The 21,300-nt window shown below is 44.8% G+C and overlaps 1 long non-coding RNA gene across 1 annotated transcript; it reads right to left on the minus strand.

Annotated features, from left to right (window-relative positions):
- Window positions 1–12,530: 12,530 nt before the first annotated feature.
- Window positions 12,531–20,898, minus strand: LOC144336473 (uncharacterized). Its single transcript, XR_013408320.1, has 4 exons — window positions 20,217–20,898; window positions 19,730–19,858; window positions 18,755–18,875; window positions 12,531–13,937 (listed from the first exon to the last, which is right to left on the minus strand). It is a non-coding gene; the product is annotated as an uncharacterized LOC144336473 (long non-coding RNA).
- Window positions 20,899–21,300: the final 402 nt, after the last annotated feature.

Genomic DNA, 21,300 nt, shown 5'->3' on the forward strand with positions numbered 1-21,300 from the left:
AAAGCAAAAACCACCAAATCTGACTCAGGGAGAAATAGAAAATCTGATTAGGCCTATAACAAAGAGAGAGTAATTAAGTTTATTAGTAATTACATTTAATAATTAAAACTACCCACAAAGAAAATCCCAGTCCTGAATTTTTGAATTCTCCCAAAATATGAAAAAAATAATAACAATTCTTCACAAATTATTTCCAAAATAGAAAAGGAAGAAATCCTGCCAGCTCATTTTATGAGCCCTGTTTGACTCTGTGTGGGAAAGAGTTAACATTTCAGGCCTGACTGCTGTGGTTGGAAAGACCTGCTTACTGGGATGGTTCTTGGCTGGCATCTGGGAACTTGGATATGGGGAGGGTCCCCACCACGATTAACTGACAAAGGTGGTTCACTACACCTAAACTGCTTCTGTGAACAACATGATTTACGCTGAACACCTGCTTCTGAGTCTGGAATTTCAGTCCATGCCAGGTGGAGGCTGCTCCCATTCTCAGCCCTGGTAAAAACCCCAGGCAATGAGTCTCTAAGGACTTCCTGGAGGGTTTGCTAACATGTAGATTGCTGGGCCACCTCCAGAGGCTCTGATTCAGCAGGCTGGGGTTGCGGTGGGGGGCGTGGGCACTTCAGCAGATTCGGAATGGGTGTTTCTAGTGTGTTTCAGGGGGATTGTGACGCTGCTAGTCCAGGGACCAAACTTGTAGGGCCAGCGATCAAGGGAGCTATTTTACCTCATTCCTTTTTTAAGAGAGTTAATTTCTTGAATATTCCTTTCCATTTTATTCCATCTGACCACAGCTTACACAATTGAATTCGTTTGTTAAATCTAACTACCACAAAGAAATTCTTAAGAAACAATGACCTAGTAATTATGAAGTTATTTTAATGTTATTTAATATCTAGGATATTAGCCAATATCTAATATGTTCTAACATATTCTAAGTATGACTATATGACTCCACAATTATCCCAAGTGTAATGTTTTTAAGACATTTTAATTGTTACAACTGGGATAGGTCAAAGTGTATAATACAATTAATTTTAAATTTCGTTACATACCTTCTAAATGACATTTGCAATATTAAACACATCTGACTCTCTAACAATACTCTAATTCCTTTGACGTCACAGTGCTGTTTGTTCGTGCTAGGTTAGGGGAGGAAAGCTAAATCCAGACACCACCACCCATCTGCTGTGCTGGCAACACGCCTTCTAACCAAAGTAACTAACGCTTCTGCAACAGCTTTGAGAAATACTACCACTAAAGGGGAATTTTCAGTTTGTCCCCTTCTAAGGTGAGCATATAAATAATCTGAAGATATTTCTACCTCTGATAAATTAAGATTTGTTTCTTCAGCCTTTCCCCATGGTCTAACCCTAATAAATTGTGGCATTGGACTTACCTATAAATCCTTGCAAGGTAATGCCTGCCCAGAAGTAACTGTAAATAATGCTATCTCAGGGACACTAAAAGCCAACTCCACCATTACAGAGACTGAAGATTTTGTTACAGACCTAATATTTTGTTACAGATGGTCCATGGTAAATATACATAATTGATTAATACACTGTGAATTGGTTTTAAAAAATGATGTGAAAAACATTTTCAAAGAAACTCTGTTTCATTACTTTCAAATATGGCTCTACATTTATTTTCTTGTTTCCAGTTTTATCTCCTTTCTAATTCAATTCCTCCCCCAAGGTAAGAGTGATTTTCCTAAAAACATAAAACATTCTCTTGCATTAAGCCTTCTTGTCCTCAAGATAAAGTTCATCTTAGTTCCCAGGCCTTATCTGTCAGCTTGCCTCCATCAGCCTTCACCCCCAGACATACCCCCCACACACAATGCTGATGCACCATATTTTTCTGTCTGTTTTTCCAACTTGTCATACACTTTTTAACCTTCCGGATTTTGCATAGACTGTGTCCTTGCCTTACTTATTTCCAGTGATCCTTCAAATCTCGGTTTAAAAGACATGACTTCAGGAAGCATTCTCTTAGCCTGGGTCTGGGTTAAGTACTCAAATCATATTATTCCATACCATCTCTACTTCTTCCATCAAAGAACCTAGGACACTGGATTTCCTGCATATTTGTTGAAATGTTCCTCTAGATTGAGAAGTCATTTCCTAACGTATTTACTGCTTTGTTCAGTGTCTAACAGAATATCTGGCACTCTAAGTGCTCATTGACTATATGCTAGATGGATGGATGGATGGATGGATGGATGGATGGATGGATGGATTGGATGGGTGGTGGGTGGATGGATGGTGGATGAATGGATATGTGGATGGATTTGCAGATGAATAAATGGATATGCAGATGGATGGATGGATGGATGGATGGTTGGATGGATGGAATGCATAAATGAATGGGTGGATGGATGGGTGGGTGGTGGGTGGGTGGATGATGGATAAATGGATATGTGGATGGATGTGCAGATAAATAGATGGATATGCAGATGGAGGGATGGATGGATGAATGGATGGATGGAATGCATGGATGGGTGGATGGATAGGTGGGTGGTGGATGGGTGGGTGTACGATAGATGAATGAATAAATGAATATGTGGATGGATTTGCAGATGAATAAATATGAAGATGGTGGATGGATTGATGGATGGATGAAATTCAAGTATATGAAGAATCTCTAAAATGTTACAGCACCCTACAAAGATCTTACTGAACCTCCTAACAGCTCATGTTCTGGCACACCTGAAACTGATCACTTTTGTAAGACACCTCAGCTGTTCTTTCCAGAGGAACTGGCCAGACCACCTAAGTGCTTTGGTTGTTACTTGCTCACAGGCACTGTGGCTGGGAAGCTGTGTCCTGGAGAAGCCTCTAGTGCTGCTTCTTACTTGTGCAAATATAAATTGAGTTTAGTCAACAACCATTGGTTTGAGAACAGGAAGTAACAGGTTTCTCCATGACCCTCCCACATTATTCACTGTGAAAACCTGGCTGCTAAGGGAAAGGTGGGTACGTTTGTATAGAATAGAAGAAAGAAGCCAATAAATAAATCTCTTCCCTCTTTTATTTTTTAATATTAGGCTTACTGAGGTACTTTTTTTTTTTTTTTTTTGGATACAGAGTCTCGCTTTGTCCCCCAGGCTGGAGTGCAATGGTGTGAACTCGGCTCACCACAACATCTGCCTCTGGAGTTCAAGCGATTATCCTGCCTCAGCCTCCCGAAAAACTGGGATTACAGGCGCCCACCACCATGCCGGGCTAATTTTTGTATTTTTCAGTAGAGATGGGGTTTTGCCATGTTGTCCAGCCTGGTCTTGAACTCCTGACCCCACGTGATCTGCCTGTCTTGGCCTCCCATAGTGCTGGGATTACAGGCATGAGCCAATGCGCCCGGCCATTGAGGTATAATTTGTATGTAGAAAAATTCACCCTTTTTATGGGTAGAGTTGTATAAGCTTTGACCAAAGGATGCAGTTGTGAGACCACCACCATAACCAACATGGGCAATTTCCATCACAGATAAAACCCTTAAATGCACAAACAGCCACTCCCACCAGTTCCAGCTCTTGGCAGGTGCTAATCTGATTTGGATTGTACAGTTTTATCTTTCTAGAATATCATATAAATAGAATCATATAGTATGCAGCCTTTGCACCTAGCTTCCCTCAACATACTGACTTTTTCATCCACGTTGTTGCCTGTGTCCGCAATTCATTCATTTTTATTGCTATGTAGCATCCCACTGTTTACTTTTTATTGCTATGTAGCATCCCACAATTTACCTGTTCACAGGCTGATGGATATTTGAGATATTCTGGTTTGAACTGACTCTAAAAATAGGGACTGTAGACACTTATACATGGGTCTTGGTGTAGATGTATGTTTTTATTTATCTTAGGTAAATACCTAGGAGTGGTATTATGGGGTTAAGCGGTATTCATATGACTAGCTTTATAAGAAACTGCCAAACTCATCCAGAGTGACCGCGCTGTGCTGGATTCTCACCAGTAACAGATGAGGCTTTCAGTCGCTCCATGTCCTCACCAGCACTCTGTACTGGCATTTTTTTTAAGCCATTCTAATTTATGTGTAGTGTTATCTCCTTTTGGTTTGAACTTGAATTTCTCTAATGACTAATGGCTTTGAGCATTTTTTGATGTGTTCATTCACCATTGATACCTTTTATTTGGTGAATTGTCCAAATCTTTGCCGCTATCCCATTTTTTTGTTTGTTTTTGTACTATTTTGCGAAAGTTCTGTATATCTTCTGATTACTGGAGTCTTTTTCCTCACATGCATGTTTTGCAAATGTTTTCTCCCAGTCTATTGTTTATCCTTTTATATCCTTAACAGTGCCTTACAAAGAGCAGAAGTTTTTAAATTCTGATGAAGGTCATTCAACTTACCCAGTGCTTTTCTGTTATAGTTTATGTTTATTAGATCTTATCTAAGAAATACTTGCTTAGCCAAAGGTCACAAAGATTTTCCTACATGTTTTTTTCCTAGAACTTTGAGTCTGCAGCTTTATAGTAAGAATTATGATTTATATCAAGTAAATATTTGTGTATTGTACAAGATATAAGCTGAGGTTCTTTTTTTATATATGCAATCCCAACTGTTCCAGCACCACTTGTTAAAAACTCTTATCTTTTTTGAGTAACCTTGTTACCATTGTCAAATAATCAATATATGTATAGTCTATCCCGGAACCTGTTCTGTTCCATGCATCGTTATGACCTTCCTTCACCAATATCACAATGTCTTCATTAATTAATATTCATTAATACTGAGATCAGTATTAAGAGGCCTCCGATCCTTTCCTTTATCATTTCAGCATTCACAGGTCTTTGCGGAGATCTGTCAGTAGGAAAGTGCACCAGGGCTGCCAGGAGGACCCCACACAGTGACCCAGACACAGCTCAGTGTGAATGAGCCCATGGGGGCTGGTGATGCAGAGCACATGGCCAGCAGTGAAGGCTGCAACCACCACAGCGGGACTGCCATGCTTTGGGCGGAAGGGGAGGTCTGTCAGGGTGAACAGAGGAGGTTTCACCATAGGAAGCCAACAGGAAGCATCACCGCGGCCTGTGTGGGGACCAGAGCAGCAAGGTATCGAGCACTGAGCTGGGCCCCGAAGACAGGACCACAGCACGGCTGTCCAGACCAGGACCACCACTGAGTAGCTTGGCCTCCACAGGTCTCCACCTCTGCAAGCCTTTGGAAGCATAACTGACTCCTTTGGACAGTGAAGCTCTTACCTTTCAAAATTAGGAGTAGGCTGGCACGGTGGCTCACGCCTATAATCCTGTCATTTTGAGAGGCTGAGGCAGGCAGATCACCTGAGGTCGGGAGTTCGAGATCAGCCTGACCAACATGGAGAAACCCTGTCTCCACTAAAAACACAAAATTAGCCAGGCATGGTGGCGTATGCCTGTAGTCCCAGCTATTTGGGAGGCTGAGGCAGGAGATTCGCTTGAACCCATGAGGCAGAGGTTGCGGTGAGCCAAGGTTGTGACATTGCACTCCAGCCTGGGCAACAAGAGTGAAACACCATCTGAAAAAAATATAAATATAAATATAAATGTAATAAATAATAATGAGGAGTAAAATGGAGCTCCAAGAGGAAAACCACTTGGACTTTCTCATACTTTGAGTTGGTAAGTGCTCACAAAATTATTTTTTTCTTTTTTTTGAGACGGAGTCTCGCTCTGTCGCCCAGGCTGGAGTGCAGTGGCCGGATCTCAGCTCACTGCAAGCTCCGCCTCCCGGGTTCACGCCATTCTCCGGCCTCAGCCTCCCGAGTAGCTGGGACTACAGGCGCCCGCCACCTCGCCCGGCTAGTTTTTTTTGTATTTCTTAATAGAGACGGGGTTTCACCGTGTTAGCCAGGATGGTCTTGATCATCAGGAAAATTATTTTTTTCATGTGGCTATATTTGTACCAGAGTCTAAGTGTTAGATCAAATTCTACAAAAGTGTAATTTCTGTGGCTTAAAAATGTTTGAATATTGGCAAATTCAAATGGTTTGAATTAATAAATCATATTGGTTCTCATTTATTCACTTTGAAATCACCTATCTTGCCGCAGATTCACAATATCTTACTACATATGGTGCCTGCTTGGGAAGATTTCTCTCTTTTATCTTTCTAATTTTGCAGTCTGTCTTCTTCCCACTCCTTAATGAAGGCTGTCTTAATATTTCAGGATATTTAACATACATATACTACTCATACATACTAAATGTCAAAACAGGCCTCTTGCTAATGTTCTTTGTGAGAGTAGCTTTTCATTTTCTTCTGACTGGATTCGCTATTTTCTTATGCTCATCATTCTGATCTATAAAGTAACTTGGATGATGTTCATTTCGGTAAATGAGAACTTTTGAACAATCACAACAAAAATCCTAATTTGTATCCCTAAGAAATTCTTTGATCTTTCTGTATCCCCTTTAAAAACTTTACAGCATTTGGCCAGGAGTTAAGAGGACATTGAGATTCATTAAAAATTTACATTTTTTTCTTTCTTACAACATATTACTAGGATAGGATTTAAACTAATGAGCCAAACGTAATAAGCAAGAAGCAAGAAAACGGCACCAAGGAACCAGCTCATTTACAAGCTGCCTGGAGAGCTGACTATAACTAAATAAACTTAAAGCTTTTCTTGAAGTTCTCTGGCAAATATATTGAGGCCAACTGGCAAATATATTGACCTGAATTTTTATTTTCTCTATTAAGAGAAACTGTGTTTCCATAGGGAAGGAAGACAGATAAGTGCAGAGGGTGGAATAAAGGCAGCAGAACATAGGGTACACCCTAGGTGGGGCGCACACGAGGTGCAGCTACCCCTGAAAGTCCACAGCAAGAAGGCAGAGAGAGCACAGCACAGCTGTCTGTCACCCACGTGGGAAGAGTGCAACACGTGTGCACTCTGGAATCAGACACACCTGCTTCTTTCTTTTCCAACACAATACTGAACCTCACCAAGCTTGGGTTTCTTCATCTGTAAACTGCAGATGAGAATAGAACCAAAAATCATGGGATGGTTATAAGAACTAAATGTGGGAGAACACGTAAAATGCTCAGCACATCAGGGTGAGAGAGGGAAGAATGCTGATGGCAGGGCTGCAGGTCTGGGCAACAATGGAGAATCGTGCAGGGGAATTGCGGAACTCAGGGAAGACGTTTAACCAGTCTGCTACTCCACTAATTCATTGATGGGCGAAAAAAAGCAGATTATGTTATTAGAAAATGACATCAGTCAGTCCATAAGAGAAGTTGTATTAATCTGATTTCACACTGCTGATAAAGACATACCCAAGACTGGGCAATGTACAAAAGAAAGAGGTTTATTGGACTTACAGTTCCACGTGGCTGGGGAGGCCTCACAATCATGGTGGAAGGTGAAAGGCACATCTCACATGGTGGCAGACAGAGAGAACTTACGCAGAGAAACTCCTGTTTCTAAAACCATCAGATCTCATGAGACCCATTCACTATCACAGGAACAGCACAGGAGAGACCCACCCCCAAGAGTCAATCATCTCCCAGTGGGTCCCTCCCACAACATGTGGGAATTATGGGAACTACAACACAGGAACAGCACAGGAGAGACCCGCCCCCAAGAGTCAATCATCTCCCAATGGGTCGCCCTCCCACAACATGTGGGAATTATGGGAACTACAACACAGGAACAGCACAGGAGAGACCCGCCCCCAAGAGTCAATCATCTCCCAATGGGTCCCCCTCCCACAACATGTGGGAATTATGGGAACTACAACACAGGAACAGCACAGGAGAGACCCGCCCCCAAGAGTCAATCATCTCCCAATGGGTCCCCCTCCCACAACATGTGGGAATTATGGGAACTACAACACAGGAACAGCACAGGAGAGACCCGCCCCCAAGAGTCAATCATCTCCCAATGGGTCCCCCTCCCACAACATGTGGGAATTATGGGAACTACAACACAGGAACAGCACAGGAGAGACCCGCCCCCAAGAGTCAATCATCTCCCAATGGATCCCTCCCACAACATGTGGGAATTATGGGAACTACAACACAGGAACAGCACAGGAGAGACCCGCCCCCAAGAGTCAATCATCTCCCAATGGGTCCCCCCAACAACATGTGGGAATTATGGAAACTACAAGATGAGATTTGGGTGGGGACAAAGAGCCAAACCATATCAGAAGTCCAATGTAAAAATCAAATGTGAACTTGGAATTGGAGAGACCGCTGTATGCACAAACTTCCCTTTAGCAGCATCACGTGGGAAAGGCAAAGGAGAACAGAAACCAATCTTATTCCCTTTATGAGCAGATCTCATTTTGTTTGAGGATAATTAAGGAAAAAAGGTCTTCTATTCATCCTTTGGAAACTAATTCCCACAGTGGCCCTTGGACCCATACCAGCTTTCTAGAAAACTCAACCAAATCTGTTTTGTAAACATAATTCGATAAGCAATTCTACTTATGAGAATTTTATCTTACAGATAAATGGGCACATATACAAAATTTTAAAGGTGCATATATAGCCATTGCAGCAAAAGGATTGTAAACAATTTTCTAATCAAAAATGGGCTGAGGTAAAATTACATAGTTCAGTAAAGGTCTATACATTCTATGCAGTTACAAAGAAAATGAAGACACTCTCTCTGTCCTGATATACTAATAGCTCCAAAATATATTAAGTAAAATAGCATAAGAAGAAGCATATAGATCAGTGGAATAGCACTGCGATTCCAGAAATAAATTCATACCTTTGATTTTTAACAAAAATGCCAAGATAATTCGATGAGAAGAAAATAGTCTTTTCAACAAATGGTGCTGGGACAACAGGATATCCACATGGAAAAAAAAAAATGAAATTGGAACCTCACCTCACAGCATATATAAACTTAACTTAAAATGGGTCTAAGACTCAAATGTAAAAATAAAACTGGCTGGGCACGGTGGCTCACACCTGTAATCCCAGCACTTTGGTATGCCAAGGTGGGCGGATTACCTGAGGTCAGGAGTTCGAAACCAGCCTGACTAACATAGAGAAACCCTGTCTCTACTAAAAATACAAAATTAGCCAGGCATGGTGGTGCATGCCTGTAATCCCAGCTACTTGAGAGGCTGAGGTAGGAGAATCACTTGAACCCAAGAGGCAGAGGTTGAGGTAAGCTAAGATCACGCCATTGCAGTCCAGTCTGGGCAACAAGAACAAAACCCCATCTCAAAATAAATAAATAAATAAAATTTAAAAACAAATAAATAAAACTATACAAATATTAGCAGAAAACAAAGGGATAAATAAATCTTGATCTTGTATTAGTCAATGGTTTCTTAGAAATGACAACAAAGGAAAAAATTAGATAAACTTAACTTTATCAAGATTAAAAACACTTTTGCGCTTTAAAGGATAACACCAAGAAAGTGAAAAAGAACTCACTTAATGGGAGAAAATATTTGCAAATTGTATGTCTAATAAACACCAAGTATGGAGAATAAAGAATTCCTACAAATTAACAGTAATACGACACCACAATTTTTAAAACAGGGAAAAGTTATAAATAGGCATTTCTTCAAAGAAAATACACAAGAAGCCAATAATGGCATAAAAAGAAGCTCAATATCATTAGCCATCAGGGAACCGCAAATCAAAACCACAGTGAGGCACCAGTTCACGCTCTTGGATGGCTACAGTCAAAAAGGCAGAGAGTAAGTGTTGACAAAGATGTGGAGGAACTGAACCCTTCATACGCTGTGGTCAGAAGGGAAAATGGTGCAGCCATTTTGGAAGAGAGTTTCACAGTTTTCCAAACTGTTTTGGTGATTCAAGTTTAATTCAAAAGGTTAAATACAGAGTTTCCACATGACCCAGCAATTCTACTCTTATGTATATTGAGAATTGAAAACATATGTCCAAACAAAACCTATACATTAATATTTATACCAGCATTATTCAAAATACCCCAAAATGGAAATCACTAAGAAGCTATTAACTGATGAAAGCATCAACAAAATGTTGTGTACTTATAAAATGGAGTATTGTTTGGCAATAAAGGGAAATGAAGCACTGAAACATGCAACATAATGAACTGAAAGCACAAAACACCACATACAGAATGATTTTGTTTACATAAAAATGTCTAGAATAAGCCAATCCAGAGAGACAGAAAGATGATTATTGGTTGCCAGAGGGTGGGCAAGGGGGGTTGAAGAGAGAAGCCTCAGATACACAGTTTCTTCAGGGATAGTGAAAATGTCCTGGAAATGGGTAGTGGTGATGGTTGCACAACTCTGTGAATAAACTAAACACTACTGAATTGTAACCTTTAAAAGGGTGAATTTTATGTTTTGTCAACTATACCTCAAAACAGCTGTTATAAAAAACTGACGGGGCTGGGCATGGTGGCTCACGCCTATAATCCCAGCCCTTTGGGAGACCCAGGTGGGTGGATTACCTGAGGTCAGGAGTTCGAGACCAACCTGGCCAACATGGTGAAACCCCATCTCTACAAAAAATGCGAAAATTAGCTAGGTGTGGTGGCGCATGCCTGTAGTCCCACTACTCAGGTGGCTGAGGCAGAAGAATCACTTGAACCTGGGAGGCGGAGGTTGCAGTAAGCCGAGATTGTGCCAGTGCACTCCAGCCTGAGTGACGGAGTGAGACTCCATCTCAACAACAACAATGACAACAACAACAAAAAAAACCTGATGGAACATAAAATAATAAATAATATTTTAAGTTAAAATATTAATTAGTAAAGAAATGTAATCGGATATTAGGATATGAAAAGTGTAAGCAAGCTAAATATTCATCTTTCTTTTTTTTTTTTTTTTTTTGAGACGGAGTCTTGCTCTGTCACCCAGGCTGGAGTGCAGTGGCCGGATCTCAGCTCACTGCAAACTCCGCCTCCCAGGTTTACGCCATTCTCCTGCCTCAGCCTCCCGAGTAGCTGGGACTACAGGCGCCCGCCACCTCGCCCGGCTATTTTTTTGTATTTTTTAGTAGAGACGGGGTTTCACTGTGTTAGCCGGGATCGTCTCTCGATCTCCTGACCTCGTGATCCGCCCGTCTCGGCCTCCCAAAGTGCTGGGATTACAGGCTTGAGCCACCGCGCCCGGCCTCATCTTTCATATAAAAGAATTAATAAGTATTGTCTGAAGCTGCAGATTAAAAAAAAAATTATAAATGTATTAGCTAGAGTTCTGCAGGTTCCTGCCAATAGAATTGAAAATAGAAAGAGCTCGAAGCAACGGCCTCTGGTTACCAGTTGGTTGTTGAGGAGGCGTGGCGTGACTATGACTCTCTGTTCCCAAGTGCATGTTTATTTTTACCAAGTATTTTAATTTTAATACTTTTAAATAGTTACAATAGAATGAAGTAGAACTGTAATAACAGCTTACAAAGATTTCCAAAAAATATGTTAAGAAACCAAGTTGCAGAAGAGAGCACACAATTTGATGCCTTGAATTTTTTAAAAAGGAGGAAGAAGAAATTATTACATAACTATCTTTGTGTATGTCTGGGAAGCGTCTGGAAATACAAGAAATCATCACAGCAACTAACCTGAAAAGTTCGACATGCAGGAGTGAGGCTCGCCGAGCAGGAGGCCTTGTTCTCTTGCAGCCTCCGGACTGTTTTCCACCGTGACATTTACCTTTATGGCACTTTCACACTTAAATAGACAATGGGAACAACTCCTTTTTACGTATTTGAAAATTAGTCTGACTTTCTATTGCCTTTCAAATACTAATCTTCCAATTAGTTTGGAGGACAAACTTGAAAAGAAAGACAGATGATTGAATCTTTTTTTTTTTTTTTTTTTTGAGATGATGTCTCGCTCTGTCTCCCAGGCTGGAGTGGCGTGATCTCAGCTCACTGCAACCTCCACCTCCTGGGTTCAGGCAATTCTTGTGTCTCAGTCTCTTGAGTAGCTGGGACTACAGGTGCATGCCACCACCCCCAGCTAATTTTTTTATTTTTAGTAGAGACAGGGTTTTGCCATGTTGGCCAGGCTGGTCTCCAACTCCTGACCTCAAACAATCTGCCCACCTCAGCCTCCCAAAGCGATAGGATTACAGGCATCAGCCACCACGCCCAGGCTTTCAATCTTTGTAGAAGTCATATGTGAGGACAGAGGACATCAACGTGACTGTTGATGTCACGTTGGAAAGGAAACACACAACAACTTCTTGACTTTTGAGCTAAATTAAACTTGAGGTCTTGGAACCTTTCCTCATGGTTTTCCCATCAGCAAGGTACCAAGAATTTGAGTAAACCAAATAATGAGGACTAAGAAAAGTAGAGCAAGACGCTGAGGCAAACAATTAATGACTGGGCCAAGCCAACAGACAGTCATAAGAAAATATGGTTCCTGAGAGAAGGAAACAAACAGCAAATAAGCCATACAGTGAGGTGGAGAAAAGAAACTCTGGCTAGATTTTTATATGGATGTTAAAGGCCTCCTGGCCTCCCTCCCTCCTTCCTTTCTTTCTTTCTTTCCTTCCTTCCTTTCTTTCTCTTTCTTTCTCTCTCTTTCTCCTTCCTTCCTTCTTTCCTTCTTTCTTCCTTTTCTTTCTTTCTTTCTTTCCTTGAAATGGAGTCTCGCTCTGTCACCCAGACTGGAGTGCAGTGGCACAATCTTGGCTCACTGCAACCTCTGCCGCCCAGGTTCAAGCGATTCTCCTGCCTTAGCCTTCCAAATAGCTGGGATTATAGGTGCCTGCCACCATGTCCGGCTAATTTTGTATTTATAGTAGAGACGGGGTTTCGCCATGTTGTCCAGGCTGGTCTCAAACTCCTGACCTCAGGTGATTCACCCACCTCAGCCTTCCAAAGTGCTGGGATTACAGACATGAGCCACCACACCCGGCCAAACATATAAATTTCTTAATGAAGGGCTTGGAAATTTCTACTACCAGCTTGACTAAAGAGCCCAGATCTATTAAGAATGTCTTTTAATGGCCACTTGATGGCACCATAGTTAAAATGCAGGCACAGTCACTGGCCCCTGTAGTATCACAACTATTCCAGAGCTGTTACAGAGGCAGCAGCTCCATGAATTCAGATACAGCTCGACAGAAAGGTACAAGGACAGAAAACCTTTTTCAGGCCCTCCAAAATAATTGTGTACCTTGGCCTTTGCTTGCTAAAAGATCAAGCAATATTCCCTGACATTCCCAGGAAGGAAGGAAAGAAGGAAGGGAAGATTGCTCCATCCAGAAGAATTTTGTCTAGCTACCGTAATTAGATTTTTATTCACAAGCAGCTAGTAGAGAATCACAATGGAATGCACTTAAATTAGGTTAAAAAGGGATCTTTGAAATGTCATTTGCAAAATTAGTTTGTGATATACAATATTCTCCTGGCCCAAGGTTAAGTAGATTTGGGGAAATAGATTTCAAAGCAATTTCCCATTCGAGGTTTTTCATTCTTCTCCTCCCCTCAGAGTCTCCATTTGGGCCTGAAGTCCAGAACGTTCACCTCTTCTTTGTTTCAATATGGAGGCTTCCACAAAGACCAAATCCTAGAAGGTACCACCACAGCAAAGCAGGCCGTGACTTCCAGCTGTAACCTGCAGACAGCCAGGTCCCCCTTCCGTGGAGGGTCCTTGATCCCAGAGATAAATGTTTCCTTTGGTTTGTGAGTTTTTGTTTTTACCAATTTCCTCCTCTTATCCTGTGATCCAAAGTGCAAGTAAGGAAAATGTGCGTTGTTCAAAGTTACCCAAATGAGTACTTTTGTGTGTTGAGGACTGGAAATGAAAGAGCTTGTGAATGTGATGATTAAATGTATACTGCAGTAACCCACATGGCACAGCAACAGACCAACTTCCAATCAAGCGACCTGGCGAGGATAAACCTGAAGCTCAGTACATCTGTCTGTGCTCTGTTGAACTAATGTCAGGAGGCTGCAGCCAGATGCCAAGGGCTATAGGCCTCTGAGTTACATGAAGATGGCGTAGAGATGGTGCAAGCTGTCAACAAAAAAGGCCTCTGGTGAGTAGGAGAGCACACCCTCTTCCATTTCAATCTGGTGGAGAGGAGCGCCCAGCAGTCCTGCTCCCCGGAGAATGCCTCCTCACTGCCTGGGAGGGAGAGCCCATCACAGACCAGCGGTCCCTCCAGACACCAGTGAGTGGGATTTAAATGACTTCTATATTCAACATGTATTTAGGAAGAGACTTCCAGTCCCATCACAGGTAGCTGCCCTCTTCCTCCTCGGTCCTGTGTCTCACCACCAAGAATCCCAGACACAGCACAGCCAACAGGTGCAAGAACAGCCTGCAGGGTGTGAAGAACAAGGCAGGGTGCCCAGGGAGCCGGGCTCCAGGGAGGATGTGGACCTGAGCTCCTGGGCTTCCTACCACCCCTCATGGATTCCACATGGCTCTGCAGAAGCTCCAACCCTGGGGCCACCGCCAGACACACACGAAAGGAGCTCCAGGAAAACCATGCATGTGCCCCCATCCCCCAGCCAGAGGACCACGAACAGAGCAGTCCAACCACAGGAAACCCCTGCAGCAAGACTCATCAGACATACACACAGCCCATCCCCAGGCTAAATCTTAGTAGGGCCGATGAGGGGTGGACCTTCCACCTCACCACTTCCACTCCTTCCAGGGCCTGGGGCTGCACGGAGCACCAACTGGCTCCATCCCACCCCCCGCACACGCAGGCGGCACCCTGACCTATCCGGGGCAATGACAGTGGGTCCATTGTGGAGCTGAGCCCACTCCACCCCACCCGGCAGCAACAACCCTGAGCAAAGCAGTGTGACGTGGGGCTTCTCTCTGCCCTGTGCCCTCCCTGGCAAGCCCCTCACCATGAGAAGGGATACGGGGTAGGGGGCAGGTTGAGTCCACTTTTTCCCCTCAGTATCAACTGGACTGAGGAGGGAGCCCCCTCCCCGCATGGCATCACTAAGCCTAAAGCCAGCAGTGGGAGGCAGGCAGTGGCACCGGCTTCCCCACAGCCTCCCTGGAGTCAGCAGGGCCCAAGGGAGCTGAGTGTAGCTGAAGCCCCACACCCACCTCAAGATACTAGAAGGGCCAGGGAAGGTCATCATCACCCCACGTGCCTGCAGCCACTCAGCACCGTCAGGGCTCTGCTGCGAATGTAGTGCCACACGCACCCTGCCCAGACACAGCAGCCCAGCGGAGAGCACCTGCTGCCGACGAAGACTCCAGCAGCTTTGGAGTCTCATAAGATACCCTAAATGTCCCGGCTCCTATCCAAAGTCACTCAAAATACCAAGAACTAGGACAATCACAACTGGAAGGAGAAATAAACCAGTGGATGACAACACGGAGATGAGTCAGAGGCTGTCATTAGCTGAGCAGGATCTTCACATAACCATCATAAATATACTTCAGCAAGCACGAATTCCCAGGGAATAAATGGAAAATTAGAACCTTTTAGCAAAAGAATAAAGAAAAACCAAATGAGCGCGTGTGCGGTGGCTCATGCCTGTAATCCCAGCAATTTGGGAGGTCAAGGAGGGTAAGCACGCGTCTCAAATACCGAGAGAAAAGGAGAGTCAACACAAAGTCTATGGCAGGGAAAACGTCCCTCATGGACGGGTATAAATAGAGACACTCTCGGGTGAAGGAGCACTTAGAGAATCTGCCACCGGCAGGTTACTCAAAGCACGGCTGGAGGAAGTTTCCTAAACAGAAGGGAAATTACAAAAGAAGCAATATTGGAATATTAGGAAAAAAGCGAGAACAACAGCAAAAGTAAAAAATATGGGTAAATAAACAGACTCCTTCTCCTCTTGAGTTTTCTAAATTATATTCCATGGTTGGAAGCAAAAATGACAACACTGTCTGATGTTCTCAATGTACATGAAGAAAGTATTAAAGGTGATAATTACATTATAGACTATAACATAATATTGTAAACTGTAATATAATATGGGGGAGGGAAAGTATGAAGAGAGAGTTTAGGTGACCACATTGTATTAGAACTAACAAAATATCCGCACCTCTAGACCATGTAGGATGTGTATAAATAATGAAATACCTACAGCTACCATTTTAAAAAACTAAAAAAAGGGATAAACCCCAAAACACTAGATAAATCAACATGGAATTCTTTTAAAAAAATGTTCAAGTACAGAAAAGCCAAGAAAAACAAAATAAAGACACTCTAAACAGTGTTTTTATACTTCAGTAAGGACACTGAAAACCACCAGCCGCTGGACACAGTGGCTCCCGCCTGGAATCCCAGCACTTTGGGAGGCCAAAATGGGAGGATCACTCAAGCCCAGAAGTTCAAGACCAGCCTGGGCAACACAGTGAAAACCCGCCTCTTTCTAAAAATAGTAATAATGTAAGAAGAATAGCCAGTGACTGCAGAAGCAAGGGCTGTCTTTGGTCGGCATCTCTCCGGTGTGTTTCTCTCGGGACATAGTCTGCTGAACGCATGGACTTGGAGTTAACCGGACCCCTGTGAATTTTCAGTCATTCTCTGCATGTGTCTGAGCACGTGCCCCGACCTGGAGCACCCTGGGCACTCAGCCAGTGTGGTCCTGACCTCACAAAGCCTTTGGGTTCAGGCCAGAGAGAAAATATGCTATCGATAATTCAGGGCTTCTAAATTTGCTGCCAGCTGAGATTTCTGAAATTCCCGCCACGTGAGGGCTTCATCCTGAGCCCTGTGGAGTGCCCTGGGTGGAGATGGGCGGTGTACCCCATTTTACAGAGAAGGATCAAGAGAATCACGAGTATCTTCCGAGGTCACACAGCATACAGCAGTGCGTGTACTTCCACCCAGGGCTTTTACCTCTCAAGAGTTTTCTAGAAAAATCTTAATTATTACACGGTTTCCAAGGCAGGACTGAAAATAAACCTAGGGCTGCTCATTTTTACTGTTTCACAAATGGTATTGTTTTATTTCTCACTTTTCAGCTTTAATATTTCCCAAAGAACTGGGGGACATTTTCTGGTGGCAAAAACGATGCTCACTTACATCACCAAGCCTGTCGGTCTACGCAGGTTTTGTCCCACGCGGACCAGCTATCACCACAGATCATCTCAACAAACAGCAATACTTAGGAGCATTCAGCTCATCTAGTTTTGCCAAGCTGATTTTTCTTTTTTATAAAAATGTTAGAGAGGGAGGGATAAATCACAAAGAAGGCCATACCATGGCCACTTCCATCCATCTGCTCACACCCCTCCCCCTGCCTGCCTGGTCCTTCCTGCCAGCAGCATCCAAAAGTGTCCCGGGCAAAGCCCCTGTGGCTCTTTCCTGTCGCTCTGAACCCAGAGGTGGAAAAGCTCTGGACGCCTCTGGGCCTGAGCTCACCAGAGTGAATTCTTCCTCCCTCTCGCCCACAACCCATTCAACAGATGCTCTGAGCACCCAGCGGAAACATTCAATGCCAACTCGACTGTACTTCTCCCAGCAGGGCCCTTGGCTATGGGGGAGGCAAAGGTACCCAAGATCTCTGGTGGTCCTGGGACAGCTTGTGCAGGCTGAATGGGATGAATCAGTGACAGAACTGTATCCTCCCCCAAGCTACAGGGCTAAAAGGGATAGACAAGCCAACTGTTTTTCTACACAGAACTCAACTGAATTATTAACTTCGTAAGACGTTTTCTAGCTCATCTCCATGTTTTCAGGTTATATATGTTAACAGATTGAATTATGCTATCATTACTTTACTTCTTCATATCAGTGAAGCAAAAAGAAACACACAGAAAAAAATATGAGTGGTGGCTGCAAGTCTCGTTTAAAACACTAAAAACATGAAACAAATTTGCAATGATGAAAAGAAAAAGTACCATCAAACAGTAAGCAAAGGCTACTGCTTACTTTTTCGACATATATTTTCCATTCTCATCTTTGCCTTTGATCAAAGAATTCTTTATAGTATTTATTGAAGCTTGAGATGAACCGTCACTTATAGGAAAAGGAGACACTGCCTCAACATCAGGACGCATGGAGAGGCTGCTGAACCACCTCTGATTCTCCCTGTTTGTTGTTCTAGTTAACATGGAAGGGAGACAGGCATGTAAATATTGTGAGACAGTCTCATTAAATACTCACACACAACATTTACATGTACGTGATGTATAGGATGAATTCTCTACGTGGGTGTCCTTGATAACCCTAGTATTGCCCTTTCAGGAAACCTCTTAGTAATTAATTTCTTCCACAGGTACTTGGTGCACATGGCTCTGGGCAGACCTTATGAGGCTTGACACGAATAGACCGTCACCCAGAGAGGTCACTCTGCAGACACAGGATTTTGTCTTACTCACTGTGGACTCTTCACAATCTAGACCAATGTCACCTGGTAGAGATGTCATAGAACTTTGCATTATCCAACACAGTATCTACTAGTCCCAGGAGGGTACTGAATACTTGAAATGTGGCCAGTGTGAGTGAGGAACTGAGTTTTTAAACTTCATTTCGCTTTCACTGAATTTCAATAGCCAACCGTGGCTGGTGGACAACACAGACATGCCTGATACAAGCAGAAATTCAACAAGTATTTGTTGTTAAAAGAGTGAGCAGCCTCTCCCCTATGGAGCTCGTGATATGGGGAGAGATAGATATTGGTCAAATAATGACAAAATAAATCTGTAATTACAAATTATAACTTGGCTACTGAAAAGTGCATGATGGCCAAATGCGTTGTCTCACGTCTATAATCCCAGCACTTTGGGAGGCTGAGGCAGGAGGATCACTTGAGTGTAGGAGTATGAGACCAGCCTGAGCAATATAGGGAGATCCCATCTCTACAAATTAAAATTAAAAATTAGCCAGGCATGATGGTGCTCACCTGTGGGTCCAGCTACTCAGGACGCCGAGATAGGAGAATCGCTAGAGCCGGGGAATTCAAGGCCGCAGCGAGCTATCATCGCACCACTGCACTCCAGCCTGGGTGACACAGCAAGACTCCACTGAAAGAAAAGAGGAGAAAAAAGAGTACATGGTTTCATGAAGGAATATAAGCAAGTACCTTGGGCCTCACGGAGACTGTCTCCGAGGAAATGGTGTTGAGGCCAAAACAGCTGTGAGCTGAACACAGCACCAGAGAATAGGAAAGGTAAAGAGAGAGAAAAGAGGGGAAGAGAGCAAGAGAAGTAGAGACAGAGAAACAGAAATGGAGAAAGAGGAGAGAGAAGAAAGGGGACAGAGAGACAAAGAGAGAAGGGGGAGAGACAGAGGGAAAGAGGCAGAGAGGGAAGGAGAAAGAAATGGAGACAGAAAAACAGTGATGGAAACCAACAGACAGGAGAGAAAGGAAGAGAGAGAGAGAGAGAAGTGGGGAGGGAAAGGAAGATGGGAAGCAGCAGAGAATTCCTCCTGGCAGAAGACGTCGCACAGGGCAGTGGGAGGGAGCATGGGCAGTAGGAGGGAGCACGGAGCAGTGGGAGGGAGCACAGGGCAGCAGGAGGGAACACAAAGTGGTGGGAGGGAGCACAGAGCGGTGGGAGGGAGCACAGAGCGGTGGGAGGCAGCACAGGGCGGTGAGAGGGAGCACAGGGCGGTGGGAGGGAGCACGGAGCAGCGAGAGGCAGCACAAGGCTGTGGGAGGGAGCACGGTGCAGAGGGAGGGAGCATAGGGCTTCAGAGAACAGCGTGTATCTGTGCGAATCTCACAACATGAGGTTGGAGGGGAAGGAGTAGCCAGCTCCGGCGGGCCGTCCAGGTCCTGTTGGGATTTCCCTCTTTACCCTCAGAACCATGAGAGCCTGCTAGAAGGTGGTGAGCAGAGAAAGGGCCCACAATGTTTGCGATTTTGAAAAATCACCTGTCTACAACACAGAAAACCAGCCAGAAGAGTGGACTGAGGGGAGAGATAGGCGGCTACTGCAGGTGTCCAGGATACAGACGGTAACAGGCGCTTCCAGGAGGGGAAAGATGGACGCTGCCATCACACCTGAAAAAAGGCGAGGGCATGTCTGAGACTGGCTTGTTTCCAAACCACCCTCAGAAGCCCGGATGGATGTTGTGCTGGGAACGCCCTGTTCATCCAAGTTTCCACCTACACAATAAAAGCCCATCACAGGCCGGGCACACACTGTGTCATTCATTCATTCACTCACATCAAGGGAGTCACTGCCCTCCAGAGGCCAGGCACGGCCACGGCCAGTGGAGGCTGAGCCAGGTGGACCCTCAACCCCCCTGCCTGCATGTGTGCACCTGTGAGTTCTCTAAACCAGAGCTGGCAGGCTTAGGGAAGCCTCAGGAAATTATCAGCTCTCATGGTGGTAGCATCTTCCCATCTATCGACTTACTTAACTTTAAAATGGGTCACAGATATCATTTTGGCTTCAGAGCCGTGGCAGCCCCACCATGAGTGGCCATTCCTGTCAAATAAAGCAACATGAACAGCCTGGGTTTATATCCATCTTTCCCTTCCAAACAAGGCAAGTCAGGAATTACTGAGAAAGTTATAAAGGCATTTGGTTAGAATTCATTCACTAAGTAAATAAATTTAATAAAGCAAACATGTAACAAATAAACTTAATGAAGCAGACATAACGGAGTGCAGGGCAGGACCGAATGTCCCCCCCGGTACTTACCGTTCCTGAACTCACAAGCTTGACGGCTGGGTTGGGCTGCAGAGCGGACAGGCCGGTGCACACCACCAAGACACGCTCACAGACGGCAAGCTCACGGGCTCACACACGGACGGACGGCAAGCGCACGGCCTCACACACGGACGGACGGCAAGCGCACGGGCTCACGGACGGACGGCAAGCGCATGGGCTCACACAGACGGCAAGCGCAGGGGCTCACAAACGGACGGCAAGCGCACGGGCTCAACGACGGACGGCAAGCGCACGGGCTCACACACGGACGGCAAGCGCAGGGGCTCACACACGGACAGCAAGCGCACGGGCTCAAGGACGGAAGGCAAGCGCACGGGCTCACGGACGGACGGCAAGCGCACGGGCTCACACGCGGACGGCAAAGCGCACGGGCTCACATGCGGACGGCAAGCGCACGGGCTCACGGACGGACGGCAAGCGCACGGGCTCACACGCGGACGGCAAAGCGCACGGGCTCACATGCGGACGGCAAGCGCACGGGCTCAAGGACGGACGGCAAGCGCAGGGGCTCACACACGGACGGCAAGCGCAGGGGCTCACACACGGACGGCAAGCGCAGGGGCTCACACACGGACGGCAAGCGCACGGGCTCACGGACGGACGGCAAGCGCACGAGCTCACGGACGGACGGCAAGCGCAGGGGCTCACACACGGACGGCAAGCGCAGGGGCTCACACACGGACGGCAAGCGCACGGGCTCACACACGGACGGCAAGCGCAGGGGCTCACACACGGACGGCAAGCGCAGGGGCTCACACACGGACGG

The sequence above is a fragment of the Macaca mulatta genome, chromosome 18, assembly GCF_049350105.2.
Source record: "Macaca mulatta isolate MMU2019108-1 chromosome 18, T2T-MMU8v2.0, whole genome shotgun sequence".
Lineage (NCBI taxonomy): Eukaryota > Metazoa > Chordata > Mammalia > Primates > Cercopithecidae > Macaca > Macaca mulatta.